Raw genomic sequence first — 26,438 nt, 5'->3', positions numbered from 1 at the left:
CTTAGCAAGGACGTCCCTTCCGGGACTATGCTTGCTAACCTATGACAAAAGTAAAGGGAGGAAAGACCAGACAGAGAACAAGAATAGTGCTGGTTGGAAAAAGCAGCAACACTTGAGATGCTGCTCCTAGTGAAGCATTCCGGTTGTTGCCAGTGGTACCCACTGTGAGCCGAGCGCACACTGTCCAGCATCTGCCAGGAACCAGTTCTTGTCCTGCTCATTTCAGAGCAACATGCCCCTCTGCAGGAGGTGATTTGTTTCCCATTTATGTTTACTTGCTGTAATTCCATATGGGGAAATGTGCAACATGGGCAGTGTCCTTGGGACAGTGAAGAGAAGATGCAGAGAAGGGAAATAGGAGGGACTACAGTATGCTTGAGGTCGTGTGAGATCTCTTGAGGAGCTGGGGTAGGTAGAAGTTGTGTCTTTACAGTTCCTGCACCTGAAGGAAGAAAGTATAGTCTTAAAATACTGCAAAGCAGTTAAAGCAGTAGAGAAATAAATAATTTTTTCCTGCTACACTTAAAAGGTGCTTTCCATATTTTGCCATTTCCTTTGCGTTTTCAGTTGTGAGTTCTTCAGAAATCTTTTCTTGTATCTCTGCTAAAGTCTCTGTTTTAATCTTCAAAGAAATCTTAGAAACCTCAAAGACACTCCTTCCTGGTTAGTCCCAACACAGGTCGTTCTGCCAATGCATTACATCCTGACTCAAGCCAAAGGTACTGGGTTCTGGTTCTGGGTATTTATCAGAATTCATAGTTGTATTTGAACAGACTTGCACCATTTTCAGCACTGAAAAGCATTTTATCCCACAAGATGTTCAGAAGGAGACAGAAAGCATCTGTTCTTTGAGGACTTTAATTCCTGTATTTCTACTAGGAGGTGTCTTCATATTATTGTCTCAAAGTCCACTGTTTCACAAGTCAGTTTGATCTCTTTGCCTTAAATGTCCCTTAGCAGTGATGGACATTTAATATCAGGTAGCATTTCTTTACCTGTATTAATTTCTAATTTCTTAGCATCTATTTCTGTTACATAATCTTTTTTTTAATATTCAGAATTCAAGATGGTATGGACTTGGTGAGGTATGTGAGCCATAAAACTCATGCATTGTATGTAATTTCTTAATGATTGAAAATTTGCCCTTGCAAATATATTTTTAACTTTTACTCAGTGTTAGTATTTCTGTAAACATTCCTTTGGAGCAATCATTTTCCTGAATACTTAAGGAAGAAGAAATAGCATGAAAACTACTAAGAGCAATTAAACTGCATAAATAAAGAGTCCCATTAAATATTTGGAGGCAATTACTCTAAACCTGGTGTAATTAGAATGTTAAAACAGATAATACAAGTTCTGCTGGCACTCCTTAAGTCCATTTCTCAAAGGACGGTAGATTCAAAGCAGCTCTGCCCAGGTTTACTGGGCTGCTCAGTGGAACCTGCTTCAAGGCACTAATCGATTAAACCTGTGCTGTTTAGTATTAAACTGCATCCCTTCTGTCCTAACCTGCTTTTGCTTGTCTGTCTGCTCATGAGTGGTGAATTTTATAGGGAAAGAGAGTAGCATGAGTTGTACAGAGACAGTTCTTCAGCTGAGCTAAATAGATACTGAATTAAATAATAGAAAATCTTACTTTGTTCGTTCAGCAGGGTAGGGAGATGAACCCTGTGGACTAAGGCCCATCATTAACTAAACATATTAAACCAAAGATGGGTTTATGTTATTCTGTTTTTTCCTACCTCTGCTTTGGTTATCTGATGGACATTTTATAACAGTTACAAAACATATGTACTCTAAGGCCAAACCTATTTGAAAAATACCAGATTATTTGGAGTGTTTGTATTCGGTGTGTTTCCTACAGCATTTAAAACTGTTCATCGTACATGAATGTTTACTAGGAAAGTAATAATAAAAATCCTCTAGTAACATGCATTGGTATTACTAGCAGAGGGAGTAGTTTTATTGCATCTAGGCAGCCACCAGCTACCCCAGAATGTTGCTTGGATTTGCCAGGAGAGGGCATGTGTTATCCAGGGGAGGCGATGTCTCCACCCCTGTCCTCCTGCTGCCAGACACCACTGGGTAACTCCAGAGCTGGAGCAAATTCAGGCACCAGCCCCCTCCCTCGCCCCCCCCCCCCCCAAAAAAAAAAATTCGGCATTTTCCCAGTCCTTCAGGCAGGTTGCTTGCTGTTACAGGTAACATTCCTCATGGCAGTTTGCCCCCAGAATGAAGTGACCACCATAAAAAGAAGCCGTAAGATCAGCTGCAAGGGATTTTAATCTTGATGCTACTTTATCTTAGCAGCATTCCAGGGAGATGTAATTTCTTTTGTGTTGTGTGGGGTTAATGGCTTGACAGAAACAGGAATATTAATAAATAATTCTTAATTATAAGGTGTATTGAATTGCCAAAAGAGGAGATAATATCTCCTTATGACAAATTTGGGCATAACACAGCTAGCCTACCAAATGAAAAGGGATAAAAATAGTAATTCGCACAGTCAGATGTTTTGAAGCCACAGAGGCAGGTAACAAGATTTGAACATCATTGATTCATCTGTGAGCAGAACCAGAGTACAGGCGAGGAGATCAGCAAAATAACCTGCTGGTGTGTCAGTTAAATCTCTCTAGTAAACAATCCAAACAAGTAAAATTCTGCTTCAGGCATTTGCTGCCTCTTTCTGTAGCAGCAGAAATTCACTACTAGACAATTCTAGTGGTTAAAAGATATTTGGGTGTATTTTATCTTCAAAGTACTGTCTGTCAAACAAGATTTTGCAAGGACCATTGCATGAAATTTCACAAGTATCTGAATTAAAGAGTCAGAATAAATAGCAAGCAAAGTTTTAAATGACAAGCAAAAATGGAACAGAAGTTCTCAGAGTTTTTACCTTTTTGGACCACTGTATCTTGAACAATACCAAAGTTGGACATAAATTATTACATGTATTGAAAAAACAGATGCAGTGCACCAATTTCCTTCATTTCCTGAAGCCCATCCAGAACAAATTATCAGAAGGTGGTTGCAGACAGAACAGACAGCATAGGAGACCTATTGGAAGTGCAAAATACTGTAAATATGAGCGTCTTAGCTTGTAAAAAATAAAAATGAAAAGTAGTTTTAGATTACATCACAGTAAAACGCAGGAGAAAGAGATCTCTTGACTGAAAGATTCCACGTTCAGAGATCTGAGAGCAAACCACTGTATCGCACCGTGTTGCAAGGCGTTGGGAGAACTGATCCTGTGCAATTCTGTGCTGCTCAGGCTGTACTCTCGATGCTCCTGCTGTACTAGAGCATCTGGATTCCTTACCCGGGATGGCAGCCCTCATTCCTTCTGAGTGTAACTCTATCCTGCAAAGCACTACTGTAAGTTCATCTCCGTGCTTTTCCTTGGCACTCTTAGGGGTAGGAGTCCACAGTGCTGGAATAGCTGAAATATTTAAGGCCAGTCTTATACTTCAGTAGGCTTGTGCTGATGTTGAATTTGTTCCAGCTTCTACATATATTTAGATACTGTGGCATGAAATTTCACACCCCCCAAACTGTGGCTTCAGGGTAGTAGCACTCATGGCCAGTTTTCCCAGCACCAGTCGGGACTAATGGCATGAGCACAGGGTGCAATCCTGCATCCATTCCTTTCTCATTATTTAATAGAACATGTTAGCTGTCATAGCTTTGTTCTTCAAAGGAGATTTTGACACAGCCTATACATTTATTTATGACTTTGAAGTACAGGGGGGAATAGTTCTCTCTGTAACAAGAATCTTCACTAGTACCCGTTGTCCTGGGCAGTTGGTGTGTTAGAAAAGGGTGGAGAAGTTTAAGTCCAAGAGCAGCTGATGGTGAGTGGTTCTGAATAAATTGATGTAATAATCTGAATTGAAAACACAGCACGTAGAGTGACATTTTTAGCTTTGTTCATGTGTTTCTGGATAAAGAGGATTTTTTAAATGATCTGGTATTTTTCCTGATTGGACTCAGAAGAGCAGTTTAACATTGAGAAGGAATAATGTGAAGGTTATGCAATTTTACAATAAATGTAAGAATTTAGAGCTATGGCAAGGGAATAGAATTTTAGGGCTATGACTGGGTAACTAGGTACTAGATACAGTTCAAGATGAACACTGCACCCAGATTACCTAATTTGATGTAATTGGTAAGTCTTTAATGAAATGGAAATGAATGTGAACAAATGCTCACTTGGGGATATTTATCTCTAAATCCTGAAGAAGTATTTCTGTACCCCTAAAATTAGTTTCATTTTTTCTGTTTAGCTGTGGTTTTAAAGAGTGCCACAGTTTCAGATGCGGCTTGACAGTCTTGGTTGCTTTTATTTTACTTCAGTATCCCACTCCCAAAACCAAGTGACTGTATCTGATGTTACTTTAGTAATTGCATTGACCATGGGTGTGGGTAGTTGTCCATCACTGCTGTTGTTCCTCTCAAACCTTTGTGGGCACATTGCACACACACACAAAAGGGATCATTTTTATAGAGACTTTATATAAATTCTGACATGGAGGACTGGTGGTCCATCAACCGAGGGAAAATACTGTGCCTGCCTTAATTGTGGGGAACAACATACCAGATGATTGTTCATCCATTTGCTCTATTGCCTCACTGTGTTTCCAAGATAGGAAGGAAACTGCTCTGACACTATTTAAAAAAAACCCAGCCAAACCTCAAACCAAGAAAAGCTGAAGGAACATTATCCCTTATCCCAAACCAACCCACACAACCCTATCTGTTTCTGTCCTGGATAAAGTAGTTAATGTAGTTGTGCTGCAGTAGTTAATGCTGCTGTGTTAGATTGTTCCCAATAAACAAATTCTTCATCCTTTTATTCTATTCCCTGTTTCCCAGATTAAGCCTGAAGACTTTCTTCAGTCTAAGTCTTTTATAGCCAATTAAAGGTGTCTAATTTTACAGCAAATGCTCTGACGTGATCCTTTTAATTTCTGTAATAAGAAAAAAATCATTGGAGTTTCTATAAATTAAAAAGAATATTATATACAGTGAATTGAAGCAGCTGAGTTTAAAGATACACAGAAACCATGTGAAAAAGAATCTGTTCCTCTTTGAAAATGACATAAGATTTCCACAGCACCGTTGTAATTTGGAGTGTACCCATTAATGTGTGGGAGCCGGTGTGTTGATCTGCCGTAGTTGTGCTGGAAATGTACAAGTTAAAACCTCCAGCTGCAGTTTGGCTGCTCAGGCACCACCGCAGTCTCTGGGCACTCACATGCACCTAGACTACAGCTAATGAGCACCAAAGTTAATAAATTTTCACAGATACTCTGAAAATGACTTCAAAAGATGCTTGAACACACCAGTTTGCGTGTGCAGGAAATCATAACTGCATGTGGAAATATGTACTGTTATCTACAGGTTTGGATTTAATGGAATTTTTTTGGTTCCTTTTGAGCTTCCCCATTCTTAGGAGTCAGCATAGTGATCAAAGAATTGGAATAGAGTTATGAAAGTAAAAAATTCCTTTTAATCCCAGTTTTTGCTGCACATTTTCCTTGGGTACATCATGGTGTGTCTCTGCTACCAATTACTGGTGCTAATGTTACTTCCCTTGGAAAATACATTGAAGTTTCATGTCAAAAATCTCTAAGTGTGTAAAATATTCTCTATAAATGTAAAATATTTGCATTAAAATGTTAATGGTGATGCTTCATTAAGTTGTTACTGATGAATGGAATTATAAAAATTTATTCCACTTTCTGCATATTCAGGATCCTTTTTTTTTTGGACATCAGACAGTATTTTGAGTTTTCTTAGGGATTTGAAACTTCAGAGTTGACTTTGCTGGCAGCAGCCTATGCAGGTTATAGAGAGGACTGTGACAAATAATTCAGTGAGTTAATTTTGTGAATTGTCAGTTTGGAATGTCACAAGATGTCAGATCATTTGGTTGTTTTGCTTCTGGTGTGACTGAATGATTTCAGAAAGGGATTAAAAGGGGCTGATTTAACTCCTCTTTCAGTTCGATAAAGCTGGAATCTAGAGATGCTGTTTGGCCCTGCCCTGTATAGAGTTTTCTGTTGCACTGTTTTCTTTGTCCTTTCCTTAACATTTTGAGAGAGGGGCGAATGCCACCCTTTAGACATGCCTAAATGTTACCGGGCATTCTTCAAATTCCTCTTCTTAGTGTTTCACAAGTGTGGACTTGGGTGCAGCTGAGAAATGAAGATGTAAAAAGAAATGCTGGAGTTCTCTGGTTTTGGTGTCTCTATTGTATCCAGGTTACATATGCATACGAATTAGTATAATTAATTATATATACACACATTTCGATGGCCAGCTCCTGAAACTGAGCTCACAGTCAGTCAGTATAAATAATTTCCTTTTGCATGATTATGTCATTACAGATATTAAGGATCAAGCATTCTCCTGATAGCTCTAGCTTAAATACAATCAGAATAATGCATGTTTTCTACAAAGAATTTAAGTACCAAATCCATTTAAAGTCTTGACAGAGCACTGTGTCCAGCAGTATGGCTATTACTGTAATTCCATTCAGCTTAATTTATGCAAACCAGAGAGTTTCAATCAACTGCAGCAATAAAACTTTTGTTTCAGCAGCCAAGTTAATCATTTGACTCCTCATGATTGTGTGTTTCCATGACAATTGGATGGGTTTATGATTGACACACATAAAATTAAAATTTGCCCTTCAAAACTGTAAATCTCAGAGACCTAATGAAAGTTCAGTCATATTCCTAAACAACTTTTCATTAAAAGAATGCTGGATTGTGATTTTCAGCAGCCAAGGGGCCACAATTTGTAGGTCTTGGTACCAGTGAGCACAGCCGAGTAATGTTACGATTTATTGTGGCCTTAGCCTTGGATTTAGATCTCACCTAAATGTGGTCTTATATTCTCTTATTGATTTAAACTTCTGTGGATTTAGTGATTTCTTTTAATTAACATCTAGAGTGAAATTACGTAGTTCTTCCACAATCTAATTTCCTTTTGCCTTCATGTAGGACTGAGTGTGGTTAACAGTGAGAGAGCGTGCTAGAGTTTCTAATAATAAGGTTATACATATACCAGCTCTAGGAAAATATATGCTGGTGGCTTTACCAAAATTGACAAAAATTGATGGGCACTTTGGTGGATGAAAAAATCTTACTTAAAACCATAAAAATCACTTTATGTTATTAAAACTCTGGTATTGTTAATCAAAATAGGTTAATAATAGGGTTTCAGTGGAAAGTATATTTGCTTCATGTTCTCTTTTAGGGTCTGGATAGCCTCTAGACACATGGAAAAGTCCATCTCCCTTTCTAAGGGACCAGAACAGTAGGACTTAGATGAGGCCTAGAGGGAATAGCAGCTTATTTTATATTATCATGGAGATTTATTAGCATTATATGAGCAGCTTAATACATAGAAGCTTTTTTCTTCAGACTACTCAGCGTGATTACATTGTTTTGATATAAAGTATATTACTATTTGTTAGTTCATTGCAATTTTTCTTGCAAGTCTCAGACAAGTGTATTTTTTGTGCAATTTTGCAAGTCTGATACGGTGTCATTATATCTGTTACTGTATTCATAGGATTCATTTCATTTCTGTATGTTTTGAGATCTAAGAAGCACCTAATGCCTGTGATGTTGTGATTAAAAATCAAAATATCTTGCTGGTTTCCAAGGTACTTGTATGAAACATATTTTCCTTCTCTAATAACTAGTCAAGTTGAGGGTTTTTTGAGGCCAGTATTTTTGGCATCATCAATCCTTAGCTGCATTTTTGGTGTCCCAGAAACAAGAGACATCGCTGAATCATTCAAGAGGAATAATAAAATGAGGGGAGCAGTCTGGCAGCTGAACATTCATGGTGTGCCCCAGCCCTGAGGTGCTGGAGCTGGCACAGCCCCATGAGTGTTCAGACTGCAGGATCTACAGTTGCTTGGCTGCTCCCATCCAGCAGCAGCCCTTCAGATTAAAAGAACAGATGTGCAGCCAGATTCTGTCTCTTAAATCTGCAGATTATAAATATTTAAGATGCAAATAAGACTTGTGTGATGCAGCTACTGCTTCTGTGATTTTGGTGGTCAGTCCTGTTCATCAGTTTTATCGCTCTTGGTTCTTGTTGTGAGGACGCTGTCCAGGCTGGCAGAACTAAAATTAGATCTGTCAGCTCTTTACTGCTCTGTGGTTTCCCATGTTGTGTTAGTCCTTGTTCTGCTGCTCCACTCCCTGAGCCTGAGCTGCAGTGAGCAGAGTGTTCGACTGAAAGGTTCTGCAAGGCATGAGATCTCAATTCCATCTGAGCCCAGAGAGATCCCAAGTGTGGCCGCGGTGTGTCCACACCTCCAAATGCTATGGTACTTCTCTGACTTCATTTGTTCTCATTTCTGTGGTTTTTGTGAGCAAAAGAGGAAAGGTTACATGATACTGAAAAACTGATTCAACAGGTGTATCAAATCTATACTGATAAATACCTAAATTTTAAAAGCAGTACAGTTCCACGCTTACTATTCCTACCAGGAATGTGTAGTAATGCTTCTATCAACATGAAGAGCAGGAACTGTAGCATGGAGCAAATGTATATGAATTGTTTTCCTGTTTATTTCTCTTCCAGTAATTACCTGTTCCCTTTCCTGACCAGCAGCAGCTCTGCAGGACAGACTCAGTGTGTGCTTTCTCCACTGTTCACCTTATTTTCCTTATTTCTTTGCTAGCGTGTGTTTTTTTCCTGCTTGTTTTCCCTCTGCCTAGCCACAGAGACAGTTCTCTGCAGTCACTAAATCACATAATAAAATTATTAATTAATATTAATTAGTCCATTGCTACTTCATACATTCAGGTTTTTCCCCTGGCAAGTTACCACAGCAGCCACATGAAGCACATTCAGCGAGAGGGATAAATACAGCGATTGAGGCTCTCCTGACAGGAGTTGGGACAGTTCTCCAGGGTCACATGTTGGCACATGCTGCCAGTGCCAGTTCACATGTGGCACTGCTGTTCTGTTTACAGTGCAAATGTGTCTTTCCTTGCCAGTGTTTCTGTGTTCTTCCCTCCCGCAAATGTATTTGGTGTCAGCATGTTTCAATGCCACACTTTCTAGCGTGTGCTCTTCTCCTCTACTACACTGGTTAATTTGGCCTTTCAAAAACCTTTGGTCTCTTGTTTACGTCTCCAGTGGTAGCAAAATGCAGTATTTGGGACTCTTTGAGGTCAAGCTGTCCGTGAAGTAGATTGGGCAGTTAGTTATAATTGCCAAATTTCTAGTGATCTGAGTTTACTCCCCCACCTTTTTTCTTTTTTCTTTTTTTTTTTTCTTTCTATTTTAAATACTGGCTTGTCTGTCTCAGAATCCCAACACTCTTTCTTGGTTAGGTTTTCTATAGCACATCCTCTCAATATTTAGCACATCCTCCCAATATTTCTTAGAAAAACAACAAGAAGTTGCTTGAAATTAGCAAGATGTCAGAGTTTTAGGAATATGTTTCCATGTAATCCCCCTTAATTGGCATTAAAGATAAATACAAAACAAGGAGTTTATATTTTTTTTTATATAGGTCTAAATAATTGATTCAACTATTTTGCAGTAGATTTGTAATAAATTTTCTATATCAGAAGAGCTACAGTAATACATGAAAAAGATGAGAGCAGTCACCATAAAAAAGGAAACTGTGGCAAAGCAAATAATTTTGCTTCAGAAGTGCTTGGATAACCAAATTCCTGCTGCTTTCATGTTTTAATCCTCTTAAAAGAAGAGGCTGAACTCTTCTAGCGTTTAAGGACCAGCTTAAACCCAACAAACCGTTAAAATTCTACGATCATTGCACGTATGCACTGAAAACACTAAGAAACAAACTCTGTTAATAAATGTGTATCTTTACTGTCCTTCAATTAATGTAAGATTATAGATACTTACAGAACTTTTATGTGAGTGTGGGAACACATACTTCTGGAAGCTAACAGTGCGTGTTTTAGCTGCTCTTGTTTGTCCTGGGAATTGAAAGACCTGTAGCCGAGTGTTTGAATAAGTTAGTGTGTCTTTAAATAGCCCGAGTGCTAGGACTGCCCAGTAGCCTGCATGCATTAGAATGAAGCATGAAGCTTTGTAAGCGTTCTGGGACTTGGAATAGAAATGTTTTTTGTATTTCCTTCTTCATTAAGCTATCCCAGCTTTTTGTGTGAATTCCTAGTTGGCCAGCAAAGGTTACTAAGCTCTCATCTATATCAACTGCAAATGATTGATTTCTTCTATCCCTAGATATTCTTCCTACCCATCTGTTTTACATTCTTAGAGCAACAAGTTTGGATGATATTTGTATCTTTCCTTGGCAATTGTTTCTCAGTTTATATTACTACAGTAATTCACTTCTAATTTTCCCTTTGCTTTATTGAAGCAATTTATATTAGTGATCCTAATCTGTGCTAATGTCACACTGTTCCATGTGCATGACTGAGTACAGACCCTACTTTTCTCTTTATGTGAACTCCTCCCTTCATCATTAATAAACAGAACATATTAAATTTATTTTAAACAAAGACAAATGGAAACATTGTTATGCAGTTAAATAGAATATACGTAATTGTTGTGTAAGTCAGACGTGCTGTGCTCTTTCACTGTCATCCAGGTACAGATTTTGTATCCTTGCAGTTTCTACTGCCAAAACCTCATTAGTCAAATCAGTGCTTCTGTAGAATAAAGTTTAAAGAATGCTAGCACATATGAAGTGATCTGACTACTTGTACCTTTTGGGTTCCTAACTGTTCGTAGGTATTTTGTTAGTTTGGGAATGTTCATTAAGGTTACCTGCATATACATGCATCCACCTTGCCAGTTTTCTGGAAGATGTGTACAGCTGCTACCACCCATGAGAGTGCTATGAATTCTGCAGGTTTGCTACAGGACTCCCCTTGTTTCAAGCTACTTTTCTAAGTTCTTGTTTAAAAAAAAAAAATGTAAAATCCTGCTTCATGTGAAGAACTGTAAGAGATGTGACTGAGGCCTCATTCCACTGCATCTTTTTTAATGATAAGAGAAAGGCATCACTTAGGTTTTAAGGATTACTTCTGAGATTCCAGAGATGTTTCACTCACAGCTCTTGACCTTCAGCAAATTGTCATTCTCTCTGTGATTTCTCCAATCTTACCTGCATTTCTTTTGTTCCTTTCTTTTACCTTTATTAGCCTGTAATGGTAATCTGTCTGTGGTAGAAGGTCTTATGCCAGTTACAGGATTAGGTGCTGGTCTAGTAATGACTGCATGAAGTATTCTAGCGGTCAGCTTAGACTATTAAGAGTGTTCAGATTTATCTGCAGTAATGCAAATTTATCAGGAAAACAGAGTTCTTAAGCTAGGCTACCCTATAATTTTATTCACAAAATATTGTTAGTTAAGCTTTCACTTAGGCTGATTTTCTTCTTCCGTTTGGGCACAGAAAGAACTGGACATTTTTCAAGTACATATTTTTGGTAAGAAATTTCCTAGCTTGACGAAATATCTGGTAGCTGCTTTTGTTTTGAGTTGAACCCTTGCCAGTGTAATTGCCAGGGCAGAAGATGTTGGCCATGGGCAGTGAGTGCAGCATCATGAACACGCCAGAACACTGTCAGAGCACCACAGGAACATCTGATGGTGCTGACTGCACAGTGCTGCTGGTTATTGTCATCCCAGTGAAACTGGGACAGCACTCTGCTGTGTTACAGCAGCTAATCTGTGCTGTATGAGTACAGTAGGATATTGATTGCAAACTGCAGTTTTCCTTTTTGAATTAAAATTGTGAACAAAGATTTTTCTAAAAATTCCAGCTTACTTTGGAAAGTTCACTCCCTTAACTTCATGGTTACAGGACTGGGTCTGGCTTGCTTGAGAGAGGAATTTCTACCATGGAGAATATAAACATCTTCAGCCAGTTTCCCACAGTTGTTGTGAACTTTACTGGCACTAATGTATTATTACTAAAACCAGGATTAATTTTTTTATCCTTCTTTTTCCAAGATTACATTTCATTATAGAATTTTGGAAGATCACCTTTGCCTCCCATCTAAATGAATAAATTTATCCTCTTTCTGTAATACAGAAAAGGTGACTTTGGTTACCCCGTGAATGCTATCAAGTTCAATTTAGATACCCTTAGTATACCAGAAAACAAAATTAGATAATTCATCATCTAAATTAAATGAAACTCCATGTTAGCATGTAATATAACAGAATTCCTCTCAAAATTTTCATTAAAAGTGATCAAGTGTTGCATTTTAATTTAATTGTGATGAATTCCTACGCATATTAGGCTGTAAAATTTTAAATTACATTTTTCAATAAAAGGTGTTCAGTTACAGTTTTATTGCTATGTAAGTTCTTGAAACAATGCTGTTGGTAAAGTCTCACTTATTACATATATATGTGCACCCTTGTGGTACTAGACCATGTATACCATGTTTTTCCATTCCTAGATATCTGTAATGAGGGTTATTAGGAACGTAGCACTGGCAGCTGTCAGCAGGCTCTTGATAAGAAGATTATTATGTGTTAACTTTAAAGAGTTAGGAATGTATAATTCACGGCTACTTGGTGGATTTTGCAAATGTCCCAGTTGTACACAGTTGCTGATCAGAATGACATGATGGAAAGCAAATCTTGGAAATACTGTCATTTAGTTTGTTGCAATAAAGAAACTGCTGTTTTAGTGCAACTTCTCTGTTTGATGTTCAGGAGGAAATCTTAGTCCTGTATTAAAAACACTAAACTGTCTGGGCTTCTTATAAATATTAATTTACCAAATGCACAGAAGTCTGTGATATTTCCTTCAGAAGAAAGGATTAGCTTTAATTTTGCTTGTATCATAGCACAGTGAAGTGAATGACTGTACATTGGCTTTTGTAGTTCTGTATTTCATACATTTTTTTTTAATATGTCATGTCTTTATCAACACAGTAACACAGCAGAGGAAATAGGTGCCCCTGGTTTGGCAGAGTAAGTTCAGCTGTTGTTTCTTTAATAAATGATTTACTTCACTGGTAGCAAGTAATGACTTGAGTGACTTTTATAGGCTGTTGTACATTTTCAGTCCTGACATTTTAAAAAGCCACAGTTCTTATCTGTGACATGTCTGTGTACTGATGCATGGGCTCTTTACTGCTTTTATATTATTTATATAAAATTTACTGGCAATAACTGCTATTACCCAGCGCCTCTCTTTTGAAAGGTCTGTGTATCTCTCCACATTGGCTGAGCTGTTCAGAGGGGGTTTGGAACTTTCTGGGCATTTTGCCACTACTTCTGTCCGAACTTTGTCTGCATTTGTATCAGCTGCTTTAGTTAGTGGTTGCTCGCTTGATGTTAACATGCTGATTTACACTATAATTAAGAATGAGTAGGAGTTTCTAAGGGAACTCAGAGCTCCTAAGTAACACAAAAATAGTACTGTTTTAAATAAATTTCTAGAGATAATTGAGTGTAAATATTAAAATATCAAACAGCTTAAAGTCCACCTCTTTTGATGGAAAGATTTGTAATGAGTGTGCGGGGTGGCTGCTGTTCATTATGTTTGTATCACATCTTTAAGATGAGAAACCTCACTTCCCATGACTGTTTCATATGTTTTGATGCAAGTTGTGACAGAGCATATACCCACACACTGAGTTGTGTAATGTAGCTACCTCATGTTTGCCATCTGATACCTTACATAAAAGCAGAACTGTGCTGTCAGTCAGAATACCCTACATTTCTTTGTGAAATAAAATAGCAGTTTAGCAAATGAAGATGTAAGGTGAAGGAAGAAAATTCTTTCTTTCCACCTCCTTGTCTCTTGGTTAAGTAAATCACAGCATATGCAAAATACAGTTCGGAGATCTCTGTTCAGCTCTTCCCAAACTTCTGGTGAGTTATCTGTGACAGAGCTCTTGCCAAGGAAAACATACAATTGGAGGGTATCAGCTTGTTGCAATCAATAAAAAAAAAACATGGACAGACAAATTAATTTGGGAGTAAGTGAGCTCTTTTCCACTGGTCTCTTTCCTATTGGGGTAGCTGTTGGCAAGTGAAGTTGTGCTGACTGCAATCCACTGCTGTAAGGGGAAACATTAGTTCCTTGAGGCTGATTTGAGGTTGTAAGTGAGCAGCGAGGGCTAGAGCCATGGGCCTGCAGGTAATTTTTCTGGTACCAAATAAATTACATCATCCAAATTCTTTATTAGTTATTTTAATGCCAGAAATGTCAGAGAGAAGGTCGTTTGAGTGACAGAGCCAAAGGTAAAGGCTTTCCATTCATGCCCTGGGCAAGGGTTTGCAGTGTGTTCTTATAGTAGTATTGCAGCTGAATTGAAAAGCAGTCTGCTTGTCCATCTCATTTATTTTGGACTACACTGCCTGCTTGCCTCACACTTGGCAGTGTTAATGTCACCAGTTTCTGTGCAGAGGCGAGGGATCCACTCCGTGCCCCGGAACGTGTTCCAGCCCTGGTTTGTGTCACGCTGGCTCCGTGTCACTGACACTCAGACTGCCAGAGTGTGAGCCAAGGGCCAGGCAGTCCAGTGGAGTTACCCAGCCTGTACCTGGCTGAAGGCTGCTCCTCACACTGACTGAAAGCGTGTGTTTTCAAGAGCTTGGGTACATGCTCTGAAGCCTTTTGAGTAAGGGGCCGAGAAGATGGGAGGAATGGATTACCAGCACAGTCCAGGCATAGCTGATGATACGAAATAAGGCATTAGGAAAAAGGAATGGTAGAATAGGTTGCTACAGTACTTTCCATCATGCTGTTTGCACACATTTGCAATGGTGCAGAATCAAAATTTGTCCCTAAGTCTTCCTGCAGTCCAATAAGCTGCTCACATTCTCATTATGTTAGAAAAGCTTTAATAACTAATTATGTTCACTGGAGTAGGATAAGAATGAAGTGTGGTTGGGATGCAGTTGTGGAACTTGCTGACTGGCAAGACATGGTTTGCTGATACATGATTTACTTTCCCAGACATTTTTGCAGTGTCAGTGCCTTGATGTTCTGTTAAGTTCTTTGTTCTGAAAATATTTATCTTAATTAGTTACTATAGCTAGAGACTAATTGTCTAATTTCTTTTTTTTTTAGTCATTTGTTGGCAAGCAATCATAAAACCGCTCAGTCTTCAACAGTGAGACTGGGGTAATTAGTTACAAGAGAGAGATAACAAGCAATCTGAAAAGGCATTACAGGTTTTTCTTCACCTTTCCCATTTGAGAGCTGTAAGATACTTGATTAAAATCAGCAATAAAAGTATATCACTAGAATGAAGCAGCATTTTTGTAATGAAATAAAGGTGTTTTATTAAATGTCATGCTGTCCAAGCTGGTTGGTTTTCCCCCCTCTCCCCACAGGACATGTTATCAAATGGGCAGCACCAAGGGCTGAAGAGGGGACTTTGCAGGATAGCCATGAGCCTCAGCAAGCTCCAGGCTTCCCAGGATTTGGGGCTGAAACTCTGAGCTGGCATCAGCTGATATAAACCAACACTCCCACTGGCAGCTGGACTGAGCCCAGGTGAACACGGCCTTATCTGATCCAGGTGTTTGCCATAACCCACACAGCATGTTAGGGATTGTCTCTGGTTTGCCAAATACCCTGCCCAAAGACTAAAATGAACATGTAAGTTTGTATTGAAAAGACAAGTAGTTTTTTCTTGGTAATCAATGCTAAATTTAAGGGTATACAGATGTGATTATCACTAGAAGACCACCAGTAATAGTGTGGGTGTATATAAGAGCTCTGATGGTTTATATTCATATTTTTGAGATCTTGTGAAGTAGGCAAATGCACTTTATTCCCAGGTTATATGATAAAAAAATATTCAACAACCCACAGCTGAACACGAATGCTGTAGTGGGACTGGGTCTTACCCTGGATGTCCCAAGCCTTAGGCAGCTTGTCTTCTTGACTCTGAATCAAAACCAAGAAAAATACAGGTGAAAAAGGAGGAAAGAAAAATCAAGGGAAGTATTTTTTTCCAGTAGTTTTTGTCTATTCCAGGTGACATTAATTGTAAATCATTATTTATTTCTGGCTTAAAAATGGAGAATATTTTAATAAATAAAAATAGCTTACTTAGAGGAGATAGTCATATTCTTGTTATGTGACAAAAGCTAAAAGAAATTAGGCTTCAAAGAAGCCTCTCTTCTTACATCAGAGATGTAGAATTTTCTTTTAGCACCTCTGTGGTTACACTGAGTCTGCAGGATTCAAGTGTTTTTCCTTACTTACCACTCACATGTTTATTTGGCCTGCCTGTGCCTTCCAGGCAAAGGAGGAGCAGTGAGGAAGGATCTAGTGATGGAGCCATGTGTCATGGAAGGGTCGTGGCATACCTGGTTTTTGGATAAACTTTACCTGAGTGAGAAAGCCAGCAAGGGTGATCTTCAGGAATCAACTGCCTGAAATGTTCTTGATCTCAGAAAGAGAGCAGGAGAGTGGGAAGCCAAGACAAAGGATCCTGCTGGTTAACTTTGAGCAATTGCTGGGATAGGAAATGCTGTAATGGGAATGCTGCATGAAGCTCTAACAAAAAATGAGATATTGAAAAACGTTGAGTTCCTTCTGGTGAATTTCCTGCCCTAATTTCTCTTTATTTCCTGCTGTTAGAAGAAAAAAAGTCAAACAGGATGAGATGTATCTGGGGAGCCACAGTTGACAATTTTTAGAGCCACTAGATGGCATTTAGACCTGGGTGACTGAAAATGCTGTGGTGTTTGCTTATGAGGGAAACATTTTTGCTTTTAAATCTAGGAATTAATGGGGAATTAAATACATATTGGCTTAATTTTAAGTTCAGGAATGTGTGATATATGCACATATGAGTGGCACTGGGACAGAAATCAAGAGGATCTTTTGATGGAGTTCACTTTCAATACTCCAGTTCTGTGGGATTTTCTTGGGATTTCAGGTGATGGTGGAATAGATTCCAGAGCTAATGCTTTTTTGTAAACCAGCATGACTCAGGAAGGGGAACCAAGGAGAGATACAACTAATAGACTTCCACAGTATTATATAAATGCTATCAGTTATTTAAAAATAATCCCCTCTTCCTAGTTTCCCCAGATGGAATAAAGATCCTTGTTATTTTCTTTGTTTCTCTTACAGAGTTATTATCGAACCAAGGGAGAATTTCCATCTTAAAAGCTGCTACAAGAAAGAAACATTATAAAAGGTACTGTGTTTCTGCAGCTGAGTCTCTTGAGTGTCTTGTTACTGTTTCATTATGTGTGTTCTTAAATCATTGTCCTTCTATTAAATTGTCTTTACACCTCTCAGAAATTCCTTCGTTTGCGTGCTATTGAGGACCAGCTACAATTTGTTTAACATAGTGGTAGAATGCTTGAGGAGCAGAAAGAAGGGAATACCTATGATAGCTCTTACAACTGGAACTAGGACAAGACCCTCTGCCATCGTTGTGTCCAGAGCCAAGGCAGGGGCAGGGGTAAAATGCAAGTGCAGCTGAGGGAAACAGGGATGGCAGTTTTCTCTTTTGTGCCATCTCTGATCCATGTCTCCCTTTTCCTATTACCATGGAAATACTTGTTTAGCTTCATTCTAACCCTGACAGAGCAGGGCATGTCTCTCAACTGTGGGACTTCTTGCTACAGGCAGTAAGGGTCAGACTCTTAGGATGTCTCTTCCTCTCTCCATACTCTCCCTGCCAGCTGTATCTTAGCCTTTCTGGAATCAAAAGGTCAATTCTCTGGTCACTTCGAGGATGACCATAAATATTTTCAGCTGCTCTGAATTCACCTCAATACTTTGGTGTATCTGTTTTAAATCTGGGAACTTGAAAGTGAATAATGGGATTAAATATTAAAGTACTCTTGTTTATTTTCCTGAAATATTGCTCCCTTCTGTGTACTGCTTTATTTCTCTCCGTGTAGGTGGATTATAGTTTTAGCCAAGCATTCCTTGAAAATAATCCTCTGAATAACACGTATCATGTTACTGATTTTTATAAAGTTTTTTCCATTTTCATTTGATTGTTTTTAGATTAAACATATTTCCTTTTATATATGTCAAACCAAAACGTTTTATTGAAAATAAATAGCCCCTTTAAAGTTTCAAAGCAGTTTGCAGGGAAGATTCTCAGCAGAGTTTACGTTGTATTTACTGTCTGAATTGTTTCGGACTTACCTCTGTTACTTTCACAGTCTTAATGAAATGAGTTAGAAGTGTTTATTATAGCTGAAAGGTATTCCTATTTATACAGTGCAGGATTTTAATTTTAATGTAATAGAGAGAATTTGCTTTAAACATTTGAAGTGGTTAGAAAGTTAAAGCAAAATTGTTATTTTTCCCACTCAGCAGTTATCAGCAGGATGGTTATTAAAAAGGGATGTTTGAATAGAAAGTTGTTTCTTGGAGCAGATCTTCAGTGATTTGGAAGAAATACTTCTGCTTCCAAATAACTGTAATTAAGCACTAGTGATAAGTTTGTTCTTGGAAATAGGAATATTCTTGATGGGGGATATAAACTACAAAAAGCATTAAGATTTAGTCAAAGATAAAAATGTAGGATAGGCTTGGAATGGGTGAGATCAGAGTCTTAACTATAGCTATCTGGAAGGAAAGGATTTGTCCAAAAGACAATTGATACTGACCCCCTAAATCCAATATTTTCCCCAATTCCTTCTGATTTTCAGGTCAGGGTCAACCTCAGCACAGAACACGTCATTTAAATGTGGTAGTTGTCCAGTTGAAATGGAGGTTTATGAGAAGGTCAGATTCAGAAGAGATTTCCCATGCAGGGAAGGAGGGATGGGGAGAAGGGGGGATCCAGAGAGGTCCGGTATGGTGTTGGTGAGTTGCCAGCCCAAGGTTGTGGTGACCTGTGCCAGGCTCTCACCACCTGCGGAGCAGCCTGGACACCACATCCCTGTGCTTTGCTGGCAGCCCAAATATTTAAATTCTGATAGAACCACAAACCAGTGAATAAAAAGCTCTTGTAATAAAGATGTGAATCTTAGTCATGAAAATTGATACTTGCAGTGACGTAGTAGAAACAAGTTTTGATCAGTGTATGGCTGTAACACTTGGCAGTGCAAGCACAGCACCGCATTTCTGCTGTGTGCAAGGGAAGACCTAAATGAGTAAGGAACGCTTGAGTCTGGACTAATCAATGGGGTTACTATGGCATCCTGATTTGCCCAGGGATATGAACCAGGCACGTCCTGAATACTATTCTCTGAGGGCTACTTTGGCTGTCAGTTTAACCCCACAGAACCCAGTATGCTTGGCTAATAGAATAGGAAATGCTTCTCAGGGATAAGGATTTCTGCCTTGAAAATTCAGCAACACCTTGCACCTGGAAACAGGAGAGTTGAACTGGCAGTTCTTGTGGCAATGCTTCTGCCCCTCAACCAGGCACCACCTCTGGAGCAGCATCTTTTTGCAGTGCGTAACAAAGATTATTCTGTTGAGAGATGTTACATGCATAGATCTATCATACGGAACGATGACTTGCTCCAAGACTTTCATTAAAATGTGTCTGTTTTTCCTGTCTTTATGTTTATGCATGAACTGAATGATTATTCAAGACAGCAGATGAGTTAAATACTTTTATTTTGCTCAGAAATTATTTATTAGTTCTCAAATGCATGTTTGCCTTGTAATACTAAAAAGCTGTGGTATTAATCAGCACAAACTTGGATTGCATCCTAAACTTACAAGGGTAAAATGAACTTGGATTGCATTTTAAATTTACAGATGTTGAAACAGTGAAGGGTGTGCTCTGCACATGCCATTGCAGAAAGCAGATCAATAGTTTAGATCTAAACAGAGTAGATTTACTTAGTGCCTCAGGCTTCCAAACGTAGCTTGGTGAAAAAAATCCTGGATTTAGAATGACAGAGATGTCATTCTAAATGTTACTGGAGAGAATTAAAGCCAGTGGGCCTTACTCTGTTTCTTCTGTCTTTGTATTGCTTTAATCTCTTCATTGATACTGTTCCTGGTTTAAAGCAACAGAAGGTGGAAATCTGATTGTTTTTAATGAGGGAGGTTGAAATATGGGAGAGTAATGCAGTAAGATTGGTTGGTATGCAGCTAATGAAATTAATTTGATTTAGTAGCTTCGAGAATTATACACTAACATTGACATGATGTTCTTTCCTGTTTATACTGATGTTTTCAGTTCTCTGGTGGAGCAATGGAGCAGCCGCACAATCCCCTACATGTGGCTGTGAGAGGTAAACAAGACCCATGTTCTGGAAAACAGCTGAAGGGTTTTGGTTTTGTTTTCTCCTGAAAGCAGGTGAAAACCACAGGCAAGAGGCTCGCTCTGAACACTTCAGACAACACTTCAGACCTGTGAATTTTCTTCTTAGCAATACCAGTTCATTTATTGGTATAAAATGCTGTGGGAGATACTAAGTATTTGATTCAGATGGGTTAAAAAATCTGTTTCTATTTTATGCACTTACTTGCATTAATCTTAGAAGTAGTAATTGGAAATGCCCTCATAAACCCCGAGACTGGAGCCCTAGAATTAAAAAGCATTTGTTATTACCCCGGAATGTAGCTGTGCAGTTTTATTGGCCTTTCTTCTACTGTAATCTGTGGATCTCATTTAGCTGCATGCAGCCCTGTTCTTCTGAAACATACAAGGAAGGAAATCTCTCAGTATCCTGAAATCAAATTATCTCTCTGTGCTAATCTACATGTAAAACATCCAAGCCCACTTCTTTAAAGGAAAATAGTTTTACTGATAAGCAGAGCTAGACTGTGTTCTTTGGATACTAGAATTAAGTGGGGTTTTTTTTTCTGTCTGCAGAGTGCTATTTATAGCATCAATTAACTCGTCATGGTTGGGATAAGTCATTTGACACATCTGTTGCTGAGCTTAAACACTCACTGTTCTGTGGGGTCAGCAGTTGGATTTTTTCCACTCCAAATGTGTAGTGAAAGGACAGTTTTCTACCTAATGGCTCTTAGTTTGAATATGCTGCCTGAACACGCTGCCTGATGCCTTCCGGGAGTGTTTGGGATGGGTGAAACTGTTGGGGTGCCTGACTGCAAAGCTGACCTCAGCTTTGTTGCTTGCCATTTTGTTATTATCTGCTTGTTGATAGCACAATAGTATCTTTTATGAAAGAGTTGTTATGAGCTTCTACAGGATTTTCCAGCCTTGCTGTAATATTTCAGTTACTCTGTTTCACCCATGACAAACTGGCCTGGCTTTGGGAACTGCTGCCGGCCCACTGACTCTTGTTCCTGCGTTTTGTAGAGATTTAATGCTCATAAATAGAGGGCTGTTCTCAGCTGTAGTTCCCCACATAGAGCCAGTTTCAGTCACATTCCTGGCAGTAGCCTTTCTCTTAAAATGGAAGCCCTTTTACCTAAGAGCCAAGAAAATGAGGATTCTTGTATATTGTCTAGTGAAATCTTGTAAGTGTTCTGTGGAAGTAACTGCATGAGGTTATAACAGGGTGTTTATGTGTTTGGCTTATTTGTGGCCAAATTGGATTGTAGATTAATGAAGTCAAGCTTTAAAATTCATGGGAAAGAAGGGAGGAAGCGGAGTTACGAACTGTGCTGCTTTTAATCTTTATCTTTTTCCCTTTCTCATTGAAATAGCCCTGTTCTGAGAACAGATGTATTGATTTTGGGTGGCTCTGCTCACAAGGGAGGCTCTACAGTAAGGAAGTCATTTCTGTTGAAAATGTTACATCTTCCCATGGTTAATTGAAGGCCTGATGCTATTTAACAGTCGCATAGGCTGTTGGAGGGGTTTTCCTTTGCCTCTTGGAAGACATTATTCCAATGAATCCAGTGAAATGGTTGTGGTGGGATTTTCTGTTGTCTGTTTCTGCTCGCTGTGATCAGTGGCCGAAGGGTCTGTTGATGTGGGTTAGGATCAGATTGGGGTCAGAGGAAGTGGGGGACATGGAGCTGCTGCTAAAGACAGCTGTGAGAATACTTGGAAGCCTGGATATCCACAAGTCAGAAAAGGACCACAAAGTGCAATCCATTTTTAAGCAGAGCTCCTTATTGATTTCAGTGGGGGAGACCTTTGAAAAATCAATGGCACACAGCAGCTTTAGTATGCAAGGACATGTGTTTTGAGGTGTAAAAGTGATCGGCCTATGAACTAATCAGGCTGGTAGCAATCATGTTTGGCAAGTTCCAAGGCAGAAGAAAAGGTGTCAGAGGCTTGAGATGCAGCAAATTTACTATTCATAGTCCGAGAGAGATTGCAAAGTATGATCTTGTTCATTCTAGCTTTGACTTTCAAGTTGCATTTTATTTCTATAGAAAAACAAAAACTGTAAAGGGAAATATAAAAGTTTCTGGTGATATGTAAACATGGGTCTGATTATTATAAGGTATAGTGTTAAACAAATAGAATTGCTGAAATAATCAAAATATTCTGATTTTTTCCATGAGAAACCATCTCTGTCTTGTTCAGTCTTTTGATATTTACAAGATTTTTACAAAAACTATTCCACCTAGACACTCGTTTCGAAATATTTGGGGAGTTTGTTTACGTAGAGAATTTACAGTGCACAGTGTGAATTTATAGACTATCACATACCCCATTAAACCTTAGTGTAGACACTTAGTAGGTGTGAAGTAATATGCTGCAATTTTGCTGTGCTGTTTTATCCTTAATTAACACAAACACTGATCTCTGAAGGAAGTGTGGCATAATGAGTGCTCTAATGGAAGAGTTCAGCTTACTTAGTGTGGACAAGTCCTTGGGTCCCAGAGAGCAAGAGCTCTGCTTCAGAAAGTTGTCTTTGCTATTCTGGTCTATAAATGACAAATTTTAGGAAGAAATGGCTTTTTTTTTTACCTTGGGTAAAAGTAGCCATAGGCTAAAGCATTTACTTTAAAAATTGTCCTCATAAAAATATTTCAGTTTGAACTTTAGAGCATTAAACTGAATAATTTATGCTATTATATATATGCAGTTCTGAGGAAGATGTTCTGTATTTCCATAATTTATTTTCCTTTCCATTTGGAAGTACAGTATAGCAGTTGAAATTTACCTTACTGGGGAAAGAGAGCTACAGTATAATTAAAGCTATGTAGACACACTGTATCAGCAAGCTCTGAAAACACTCTATGAAATTTTGGAAGAGAAACCTGAAAAACTCTAGTAGCAAAGTGCTGAAGTGTTACAGTGTGGAAACTGCAACACGCATATCAAACAACGAGGCCTGTGGAAAACAATATCTATGGACAGATTCTTGCTAGATGTTTCAGAGATGTTTAGTTTCCCAGCCGCACGGCCGGGGCTCTGCCGAGGAACTGCTCAATCCCGGGACCGAGGGTCCTTGGCCGCGCAGGGGAACACAAAACAACACAAAACAACCACAACAATGACCAGGGGCAGCGAAACCCCATGTCTGTCCCCTCAGGGCCCCTCTCCCAGGGCTCCATGGCAGGGGTCGGGACCCCGACATTTCACCCGTTTATTTTTAACAAAAGGAGATGTAAAACTTAACATTGAAAACAACTGGATAAAGATAACAAGAACAGCTTCAAAACAAAACAAGCCACCCTCCTGAGTCTTTAAATGTCCAAACAGATTCTGTGGAACATCTTAGGGCTGACAGAAGGGAGACAGGACTCTCCGGGCATGCTTTGTGCGGAAACTGAGGCAGGAGAGGGTTTCTTCCATTTGTACATGTTGGAACTCTAAACAACAATAGTTAATTTCTTCCCTCCCCCTCTTCATCCCCCACTTGGCATTGGAAAGGGATTTTTGGGGAAACAATTGGTAAAGGCATGGTTTTGTGAGGGAAACCATGGGTGAAAAAACGGATTGGGAAGACACTGGGGGTAATAGGATATAGGATAAAAGGGAAAGGTGGGATTAGGAAAGGGAGACTGTAGGGTGGGCTTATAATGGAGATACTGTCTAACATGACTACGATTTTTAGGATATATACTGCCTTTTACAGGAACACCATCAGGCCCAGTGACCTGCGATGCTTGTAACCCTTCTCTACCTTGCACAATTTTGAACTCCACCACCTCTCTATCTCCCAAGCTTGGGATGCATTTTTCAGGGTTATTCTTTTTAATAGCAGCTCTATGAACAAATATGTCTTCTTGGTTATCACATCTTGTTATAAAACCATAATTTTGTTTAATATTATACCATTTTACTATTCCTAAAACCTTAGCTACAGTGATTTTTTCCTTTTTTCGAGTGGTTGCTGTTTTCTGTCTCGCTGCATTTTTGCTTTCGTCTTTCGCTTTCGTTCGCTCCCGTGTTGGAATTGCCGGGGCTGTCAGTGCTGCGGGGGCCGTCGGGGCTGCTCGTGCCTGCGTGCTCTTCCCGGGGTTGCATTCGGGGCCGCGTGGGCTGGGCCAGGCCGTGCCGCTCAGCTCCCCACGTGCCACTGCCTCTGCTCTCAGCTGCGCTGCCGCTGCCTGGGGCCATGCCCATGTCTTGGCTGGGTTCCCGAGCGACAACCCCCCCGCGCTCTGCTCCAGCGCGCATCTCGGCTGGGCGCGGCTCCGTTCTACCGCCACTGCCGCCAGCTGCCGCCCGCACGCCGCCCCTCTCGGTCGGGCGTTCACGGGGCTCGCTCCACCACGCGCTGCGCGGGGCTGGGCAGGCACCGCCGGGTCCCGCCGCTCCCGCCGCACCTCGCTCCGCCACCGACACTGCGGCTCGCGTGGCTCCGCCCGCACGCGGGAACTGCCTCGCTGCTGCTCGCAGAGCGCTCGGTGCACGTGGCCTGGGCCGCACGGTCCCTGCGCCAGGCTTCCCTTCGCCAGGACACAGCTGACATTGCTCAACAGTCTCGGTAACTAAATAATATTCATGAAAATATTCTTCCATCGGCATATATTTTGACTCAAAAATTAACTGTGTCCAAACGGTCTTCCAAAAGTCTTTGGTAAGAATCAAATCCCAATAAACATAGAAAAAGTTCTTAAACAACCATGAAAGGAAATGTTTCAGTTACTTTTGAGCTTGAATTAAGCTAAAATTTACAAATCGTTGTTCAAGAATCTTTTCAAGTTTAAGATAAATGTCCATATGCGGCTCTGAGAGCCAAGAGTCTTTCCACGGTTCCTCCATCGTTTAGAGATGGAACAGCAAAACAAAACAAAAAGAGAAATCCGGAGTTTACTCACAAATCAGTCGCTGTCCTTAGGGATCGGGGATCGTTCTGCTCGCATTACCCACCATTTGTTACCGTGTGGATACTGCAACACGCATATCAGACAACAAGGCCTGTGGAAAAGAAATACATATGAACTGATTCTTGCTAGATGTTTCAGAGATGTTTATTTCTCCAGCCGCATGGCCGGGGCTCTCCCGAGGAACTGCTCAATCCCGGGACCCGAGGGTCCTTGCTGGGGCAGGGGAACACAAACCAACCAATGGGGAACGAGGCTGAGCAGGGCCAGGGAAACCCCATGCCTCCCACCCAGGGCCCCTCTCCCAGGACCACATGGCAGGGCAGGAGGGCCCCAACACTGAAGTGAGGAATCTTTATCAAAGGGAAGCTGTAGAAAGAAGGCTGGTGTCATTTAAATATGCATTGATTAATATATTTAGAGAGTTTGCATTGGATATAAGAAAGTTCTGTATTCTTTTTTTGCTGAGAACTGTATCTTTTCTGAGGTACTACAATATGATTTCAGTGCTTTTAACTAAAAGGTTAATTAAATTATTTCTTTTTAAATGGAGGGAATCATTTTGGTAAGATTGGAGATGCTGTAGTGCTACTGACCAGAGCCAGTTCTGTAGTGAGTTAAGTGGTGGAACCGTACTGCCTTTACAAGCATATGTTTGGATGCTTTTTTTGATGTTGCTAAACCCAGTTCATAGTTTATCAATTTATTTGCAGAATTTATTTATTTATTTATACAGAATGTTTCCTGCTGGATGATCAGATGAAATTTCCTACTAATGTAAAAGCTCAAATATTGCGCATTGACCTTTTTTTTTCTGCAGTAATGGAAGTGGTCTACTGCAGCATTTATTGCAATGTCCTTGAGATGCAAAGTTCCTTCTCAAGGAGTTCTCCTGTTACCATTTCCTCTGCCCTCGTTCATTCCCTAGCTTAAACCTTGTTTCACAGACTGCCTCTGTCCAAAGGAACAAAAAAAACCCTGACCAGCTTTTTTGTTGTTTCTTTTGACAGCAGCACAGTGTGTCTCTCTGTGCCTACCAGAGAACTATATTGAAATAGCTTTCTTTGTGAATTCCTCATTGCTATTCATTGATGGAGGTTGTCACGTAAGGGTCAAATTAGAACTCAGTCAACCACAGCAGCAAGAGGACCCAGGCTCAAGATAGATTTCAGCATAAGGTCTGAGAAGCAGTTTATTTGGAATGTGTTACATGTTATTTTATATATATATATATATATATATATAAAATTCCAGAGTGTTACTCTTTTATCTTTAGAAACTCAGTTATGTTTAATTTATTCCCTCTGGTCATTTACTTGAGAATTAGTCTTTCTCTCACTCTGCC

General features: G+C 39.7%; 1 protein-coding gene and 1 long non-coding RNA gene across 10 annotated transcripts in view; one reads left to right on the top strand and one right to left on the bottom strand.

Moving 5' to 3' along the window:
• The window catches only part of ARVCF (ARVCF delta catenin family member), a 259,648-nt gene that overhangs the window by 70,692 nt on the left and 162,518 nt on the right, over positions 1-26,438 (top strand). For 8 of the 9 annotated variants that reach the window (XM_042034727.1, XM_042034729.1, XM_042034728.1 and 5 more), the window contains exon 2: positions 17,090-17,156. The gene's annotated coding sequence lies outside the window, so the exon portion shown is untranslated. Of the gene's footprint in view, positions 1-15,473; positions 15,497-17,089; positions 17,157-26,438 lie in introns of those variants that run through there. The other variant, XM_042034726.1, reaches the window with a different exon arrangement.
• Positions 54-9,993, bottom strand: LOC121667747. Its single transcript, XR_006017143.1, has 3 exons — positions 9,907-9,993; positions 2,897-3,057; positions 54-442 (listed from the first exon to the last, which is right to left on the bottom strand). It is a non-coding gene; the product is annotated as an uncharacterized LOC121667747 (long non-coding RNA).

The sequence above is a fragment of the Corvus kubaryi genome, unplaced genomic scaffold, assembly GCF_017639235.1.
Source record: "Corvus kubaryi isolate FWS band 111438036 unplaced genomic scaffold, C.kubaryi_AGA036_p1.0 37382, whole genome shotgun sequence".
Classification (NCBI taxonomy): domain Eukaryota; kingdom Metazoa; phylum Chordata; class Aves; order Passeriformes; family Corvidae; genus Corvus; species Corvus kubaryi.
This window is presented reverse-complemented; position numbering and strand designations above follow the sequence as displayed.